Source organism: Triplophysa rosa, linkage group LG9 (assembly GCF_024868665.1).
Source record: "Triplophysa rosa linkage group LG9, Trosa_1v2, whole genome shotgun sequence".
In the NCBI taxonomy this organism is placed as follows: domain Eukaryota; kingdom Metazoa; phylum Chordata; class Actinopteri; order Cypriniformes; family Nemacheilidae; genus Triplophysa; species Triplophysa rosa.
Genome location: NC_079898.1, coordinates 518,603 through 526,015, shown reverse-complemented (window position 1 = coordinate 526,015; position 7,413 = coordinate 518,603). Strand labels below are relative to the sequence as shown.

Genomic DNA, 7,413 nt, shown 5'->3' with positions numbered 1-7,413 from the left:
ACTTGATATTAGATCACTAAATTCAAAGGCAGTTATTGTAAATGAAATGATCAAGTCAAGTCATGTCAACTTTACTTATATAGTGCTTTTTACAATTGTCATAGTTATTTTCACACGGATCTTAATATAGACACGTTTTACTTATCCCGTACTGATGGGCACGTCAGACCTTCACCGTCATGTTCGGCGCCTCCCTACTATATATTGACATGTGAAATTTTCATTTTTGACTTGAAATAACGGGGCTGCGCTAACTTATCTCAGCTGGTGGTGGCGCTATAGAGTTTAAATCAAGTGCATCCGAAAGGGCGTCCTCCGGATAGTGTGTACGCCAAGTTTCAAGGCTCTCTATTTGCATCCGAAAAGCATTCCGGGGCTAGTGTCTAATCCTTGGCGGTCTAATCGTGGTTAACATGCCTATATCCTAACCCTAACCTAACCTAACCCTTAGGGGTAGGGGATATTCAAGAACGTTTTTGAGAAAAGCACTTAAACAATTCCAACACAAAACTCAAAATGCCAAAAAAGATCAAATTATCCCATTTGTTAATACTTTCTCGGAAATGAGTGTTCAACTCAATCTAGAATCTTATATTTTGTCAAATACTCCCTACCTTAAAGAACACAAAATTATTTTGGCTTTCATGAGAAATAAAAATCTCAAAGATCTATTAGTTAAAAGCAAATTAACCCCAATAAATACAATAAATATTAAAAAAGGTATCATGCCTAAGTATTTTGAACCCAAAAATTGGATCACTAGCCATTTAACGAAACAAATCTTCAAATTAAAAAGACCCCTCAGTCCTCAGACCTCGAATTGCATATATATAATTACACAATGTGGCAAGCAATATGTGGGACAAACAAAAAATTAAATTAAACAAAGAATGTATCGTCACACGTATAACATAAAAAATAAAGTCGAAAAACACACGCACATTGTCAAACATTTCATTACACACGATATATCATCCTTGAGAGTTACAGGTCTCAAGTCAAATACACTTTGGACACTGAAAGACAGATTGATTATGGAGACAAGATGGATCAACAGACTGGAAACTCATTTTTCGAGAGGTCTGAATGAATGAAACCTAATTCGGATTCCCCATCACCAACTCTGACCCTGACACCTAAATAGAGACCCCTTTAAAATTCTAAACCTAACAATTTGGACCCACCCTACCAGTGAGATTCTTTTCACCCTAACCCTGGGGTGTCGTTGCAAGACACATTACGCCTATGTTAGGGTGGGAGTAGATAGGGACATTATTAGTATAGGGGGAGAGGGGTAAGGTCGCATTTCAAACAAGAGAGGTGCTTTATCAGGCCTAAAGATTGGATATTATTTACCCTAACCCAACGGATTACTGCAAAATACTCCGGCAGGGGCGGTATACCTTTGTAGCGGTTTTAGCTAACGTTATTATATTGATGAGCAAAGCTCACCAAATATGGTTCTCCACCAGATCTTTCAAGATCATATCCATGAAATGAGTTATATAAAACATCCATTTCAGTCAAGGAATTAGCTTAGTTTAGTTTAGTTTAGTCATCAAATATACATATTTTACGATCTCTGATTAGTAATATAAAGCATAACAATACTTGTATGCATTCGTCCAGCAAATGCCTCAATGATATTATATACTTTACGTTATATCATGGCCATAAGTAACGTGACTTTACCAAACAGGATTTAGAGCAAAGGTAGCGTAAATCGAAACACAGTAAAAGGGACCAAGTTTGTGAGCGTGAATACAGAAAACCCATCACAAATGAATATATATGGTTGTTTATTAAACTCTACATGATAACAAAACAATGACGATCGCATAACACACACAAATACATGAAACATGAAATGCGCTAGGAAGCGCTGAGAGAGAGAGAGAGGTCGAGGGCATGTCAGCGATTTCTGAACACCAATAAAAATCATCTTTAACAAAGAGGCACAGACTTAACGCAGCTATTCTATAAATAGAAACGTATACTTGCAAGCTCTGTGCTGGACCGATATCCGTATGCGCGTGTAGAGATGGAATTGTTCAAAAGGTTTCAGAGAGGCAGACCTGCAGAAAGTTGCGGGCCTCGTGATCGGCCCGCATGGCGTAACCACGTGGCAGTAGAAGTCCATTGTCCCATCCTTTTCCCTGGGGGGAAAGGGCAGTCTCCGAAGAGACGAGAGGAAGAGACGAAGCCGGAAGAGAAGAGAAGCGAGGTTTTCAGAGCAGGCTCGATATTTAAACTCACGAGAAGGCAGGCCCACCTGAGTTTAAATCGACCAATCAGAGATGAGCAGGGAAGAGGTTCTTTGTCCACTAAACAGCTAATTTGCATCTTTATGACCTCCTGGCAACTTTACAAAATATCATTCCCAATTATAACATAATGAAAAGAAAGTGTTCTATGGTCACACAATATATATAAACAAGGAGTAATTGTAAAGACAAACATTTATTGAATCACACAAGTTCCTATTTGTCAGAGAAGTTTCTCTGGTTAGCCTCATATGTTAAGTTTCACATGAGACAGAGAGACTTCTCACCTCTGCTTTGAAGCTTAGGGGCCGTAAAATATCCAACAGAGAAACAAAAGTTTATCAAATCTCTCAGTGAGAGGTCAAAACCCAAACTCAGACCCCTGGAGCTAAGGTCTGGTCTTTTGATGATGGTATCAAGAAGGGGGTTGATGGCTCTTCTTTCAATGACTCCGACCATTTGGCTTATGCTAAATACTCTACACCCTACTCGCTCTGCGACTAAGGATGGGGAATTAAACAACCTAACTTGTATACGTTTCCAATTGTAACAGGCAGTAATCATAGACGTCTAGCTGAGGGTCAATTTAACCGATTTGTGAAGCCCAATAAAGAAATTGAGGTTAGTTTTGGTTGGTTTCATGCCTGTGACTGGCAGTATTTGACCAAGTGAAGGTCTAGTTGAGAACCGAATTCTTAAAAAAAAAAATTGTTTCTAGAGAGGTTGCTAAGAATATCTTGCCAAGGGTCGGTAGAATTGAGGGCCCAGTTGTAATGTTGCAGATAATATAAAGAGTCTAGAGGAACATTGGAATCCCAACAATGCCAATTGTGGATCCAGACAGGTCAGGTAGATGATTGGCTATGAGAGACACGCAGAGGATCGATCCCCTGCGGCGGGCAGCCCCGGAGGAGGGTGTCTAGTAGTTCAAGGCCGAAACACCCAATGATTCTCGGGATCTACTACTGAAGATGTGTCTCTCATATTTTTCCCAATTGTACAAATACTTGGGAAAGTAGCTTGGAGGTGACTTGGAGTACCCTCAGAATATGGGGGCCTTTATATTGCACCCACATCAGACCTGGAGATAGGTCCATAAGATGTGATTTTAGCCCAAGTTAGTGTCCATCGTAGTTTAATAAAGAGTCTGTGTAACCACGGTCAAGTGCATTAACCTTTACTAATCACAACCTAGTATCTAGCACTAGTAAACTTTGTTTCTGTTTGGGATATGGTTTTATAATATCCCCTTAACCACATCCAAACCTAACACCTAATGTCTTTTTAAAAGTACAATCAGAGATGATAGGTTCTAAAGTTCAAACCCCATTCTGTCTTGACACAACGTCGAGAGACCATCCGAAAGGGAACTTGTAGTTTCACTCTCATCCATCGTTGTGTCATCAAGCCACAATAAATGTTGTAAGTTAAACTTGCTTCTCTTGAGTCTATAATGGATAGAGTTTAACTTGCAACTGTATGCGTATTCATACCGAACTGTCACAAGTTGTCACGGGGAAAATTCCAAATGAAGTCATCATTCCTATGCCCTAGTCCCTTCAAAGGGCAGAGCCCTTGGAGTTTAGACTTTGGAGTGAACGGGGCATTTGTGTGCCATTATGTAGATGTTTGGTATGCACTTGGCAAAGGGAGCGAGGTAATCTCCTCATTATCTTCAGATGGCATGTTCACATGAGAATGAAGCATGGTGTCCATCAGCATATGTCGCTGTTTTAATGGCAAACTTAAGCATACGCAGTGTTGGGTGTAACTAGTTACTAAGTAATTAGTTACTGTAATTTAATTACTTTTCCCTTGAAAACGTAAAGGGATTACTCTTATTTTTTCTGTAATTTAATTAGTTACTTCTGATGTAATTAAACTAAATACTTTGTGTAATATGTGTGTGTGCAGAAGAGGAATTTACATCAATATTCAAAGTCTAACTTTAAAGGGTGTGCTTTAATGTATAATTCTCACATTTGTAATTAATAATAATACTTTATGTAGTTTTATATTATTTATTTGAATAAATTAAAAGAGCCGTTTCATGTCTATCCTTGAATCACTTAACTCATCAAGGTTGATGTAGGATATAGAAAGTAATGAGTAATAAGTAATTAAATACTTTCTGAAGAGAGTAACTTGTACAGTAATCTAATTACATTATCAAATGTGTAATTAGTAACTAGTAATTAATTACTTTTTCAGAGTAACTTACCCAACACTGAGCGTACGTTTGCAAATAAACAATATATTTATATTTTAAAAAGTTGTATATATATTAGTGTTTATATATTATAAAGAATATTTTAAAAACTTTTAAAATATCAAATGTATGTGACTTTGAGTGCATCTTCAGTGTTTTTATCAGGAAATCAAACAAATACAATCTGAGTTACCGGAACACGATATTATTTGCAAGTTGGACATTTATCTGTAAATATAAAACACAAGGACACAGGTTTAATGCTAGTGGTAGAGAAAGTTTATTGAGGGTCTTAGCACAGACTGACAATGTTCCATAACTTTTTGATTTTCATAATACCCTGAAATAAAGCTCAACAGGTGTTGACAATGTGCTTTAACATACTGTCATACTCTAACCCTAAAGTTGCTAACATAAATCACTGAAGCACAAAATACACACACTTACACAAAATCCAACTTAATGTAAAATGTGTGCTTTAAAAAGAAAAAAAAGACATTCATTGCCAGTTTTGCATACATTTGATTATAGTGATTGCGAAGAAATTTGTAATACTGGAGCACCCCAGTGTAAAAAATGAAAGAACATGAACAATCAAATAACAAAATTATGTGAAGGTACTTGAGGCACGTTTTAGCCTTAAAATGGTTAAAAATGTACTGGTATGCCTTGTACACAATGTAATTCAATATACACGTTTATATTTGCATAACCAATGTAGTTTCTTGTGGAATCGTTCCATCTACATGTGACAGTATTGTAATCATTAGAGCTACTCCTAGTGAGTCCATTGGGCCTATTATTACAAAAATGTATAATACGGTTACCAGGATTTGTTATGAAAGTGTTTACAGTTTTGGGATAAATGTCGAAATATTTGCTTCTTTTTTCCATCACATCGTTACACATGTTCGCATTCATGCCAGCATTCACATGCTTATTGACGAAGCTCTTATACAGCTTGGTAGCATCTGGTACAGCATCAGTGGAAAATAAGCCACACAAGACCAGCAAAGGAATTACAGCAGATAGATGCATCTTCATGACCTGGTGAACAATACATTTAGGCAATTACACGAAATACTGAGCAAAGAATTATGATGACAGCATACCTTAAATTTAAGGGTCCAAAAGTTTTCTTTTTTCTGTAGGCTGTAAAACAATAGAAGCAAGGTAACTAACAAACTCCAGATAAACAAAGTGAAAAACTGTTACTTGTCGGTCAGTAACAGAGGAGTGTTTTATTATAAACAACTACTATGACTTTTAAACATCTGATATATGTGTGCTTTTGTCCACTATTCCTGGGTGACCAGTAATTTCATCAACTTTGACTGTTATACATTTACTAGTTTCACAAATATTCAAAAAGAAAATAATATGAATATTACATAGATAAGAGAGAAATATTCTAGCAGATGTGGAAAAGCTAGATCGCAGCATTTTCTATCTAGACAGCAGTACCAGTTAAAGATGCAAATGGACAACATCTCTGATGATAATAGCAAAATTAAAGCCTTGCATGTAATTAAATGTATTGGCTATTCCATTTTTAGTTGAATTAGTCAACAGAACAATGTGTGTGTGTGCGCAAGAGACTTAAACGAGAATCAAAACTACCGACACAGACTTAGTGATAGTTCACCCAAAAATAATAATTTCATCATTTATTCACCCTCATTTCATTTCATACCTGTTTAAATTACATTGTTCTGATGAACACAGAGAAAGATATTTGGAAGAATGTTAGCAATTTTCAATTCTGTGACATCATTGACTGCCATAGTACGAAAAATTAAATAGTCAAAGGTGCCCCAGAACTGTTTGTGTTCCTAAATTCTAAAAAATATCTCATTATGTGTTCAACAGAACAAAAAAAAAGATACAATATATGTTTTCCTACTATGGTAGTGAATGATGTCACAGAACTGAAAATTGCCAACATTCTTACAAATATCGTACTCTGTGTTCATTGCAAAAAAGACAAGTACACAGGTTTGAAACAACCCGAGGGTGAGTAAATGATGACAGATTTTAAATTTTTGAGTGAACTAGCCCTTTAAGAGGAAGTGCACTGCTCTATCCACATGAACAAGTACAAATAACAGCAATGTAAAATACAGATTTTTTTTATTAAGGCTAGTGTGCAGTGTAACTCACATGTTGCAGGGTATCTGTAGCCTGGAAACCTGTGACCGGAATCTCAAAGTCTGCCTCGGTCTCTTTCAACTAAGGCTATAAATCCTTAAGCATGTGCACACGAAATTGTGACATAAACATTGAACAGCCAATCGCATGAAACAAGAAGAGCTAGAGGAACTTGTGGTAAGAAAGTGATGTCAACACAAAAATAGCAGGTGATGTCCATTACCTGATCATATCAAATTGTTTGTGTTATCCAAAGATGTGAAAGTAACACAAAACGTGTTGTCCTTAACTGAAGACCAAATGTTTTGTTTGTAACACAAGTGTTTTTAGAGTATAGTGGCCATATGGTCCTCTCTATTTCAGTAAGGGAGTCAAAATATTTCAAATAAGGACTAATTCCAACACAACTAGATGAACTACATTTGTTGTCAGAAAAGATATGTTTTTTTTTTCTTCATTTTGGTGGCTCAAGAAATTTTTAGAGATTCAAGCCTTATGGAGGACACTGCCTGGTGGTTGATTAGAAGTGTTAACTCACATCAGAGTTGACTATGTTTGTCATGTAATGGACAAAATATTTTTTCTGATGAAAGGAGATACAGTGAGATTTGGCACAAACTGGATACTTGAGCATTTTTGCCATGGTCATAGTTCTAGATCTTATAGTTGCAAAAGCTGGTGCTGTAGTTTGCTTGCGGCTCGTTTCTCTTTACGCCAAATCATGTTAGACAATTTTAAAGGTGTCTTTACACAGAAAAGGCGGCACAGAAACCAAATCTGAAGCGGCATAAA

The 7,413-nt window shown here is 36.6% G+C and overlaps 1 long non-coding RNA gene across 1 annotated transcript; it reads right to left on the bottom strand.

Moving 5' to 3' along the window:
* Positions 1-4,738: 4,738 nt before the first annotated feature.
* Positions 4,739-6,724, bottom strand: LOC130558879 (uncharacterized). Its single transcript, XR_008963507.1, has 3 exons — positions 6,634-6,724; positions 5,586-5,625; positions 4,739-5,520 (listed from the first exon to the last, which is right to left on the bottom strand). It is a non-coding gene; the product is annotated as an uncharacterized LOC130558879 (long non-coding RNA).
* Positions 6,725-7,413: the final 689 nt, after the last annotated feature.